Source organism: Alligator sinensis, unplaced genomic scaffold, assembly GCF_000455745.1.
Source record: "Alligator sinensis unplaced genomic scaffold, ASM45574v1 scaffold458_1, whole genome shotgun sequence".
In the NCBI taxonomy this organism is placed as follows: domain Eukaryota; kingdom Metazoa; phylum Chordata; order Crocodylia; family Alligatoridae; genus Alligator; species Alligator sinensis.
This window is the reverse complement of record NW_005841944.1, coordinates 568,120-568,438: the sequence shown is the minus strand read 5'-3', so window position 1 is coordinate 568,438 and position 319 is coordinate 568,120.

Sequence of the window (319 nt, the reverse complement as noted above, 5' to 3'; positions counted from 1 at the left end):
CCTGATAAACTTGTAGGTGGCCATCAGATCACCCCTGAGCCTGCGCTTTTTCAGGCTAAAGAGCCCCAGGGCTCTCAGCCTGTCATCGTAGGGTCTGCTTCCCTGACCTCTGATCATGCGCGTGGCTCTTCTCTGCACTCTCTCAAGCTTCTCCACATCCTTTTTGAATTGTGGAGCCCAAAACTGGACACAGTACTCCAGCTGCGGCCTCACTAAGGCCGAGTACAAGGGGAGAATGACGTCCCGGGATTTGCTTGAGAAGCATCTATGGATGAAAGCCAGCGTTTTGGTCGCTTTACTAGCCGCCGCATCGCACTGC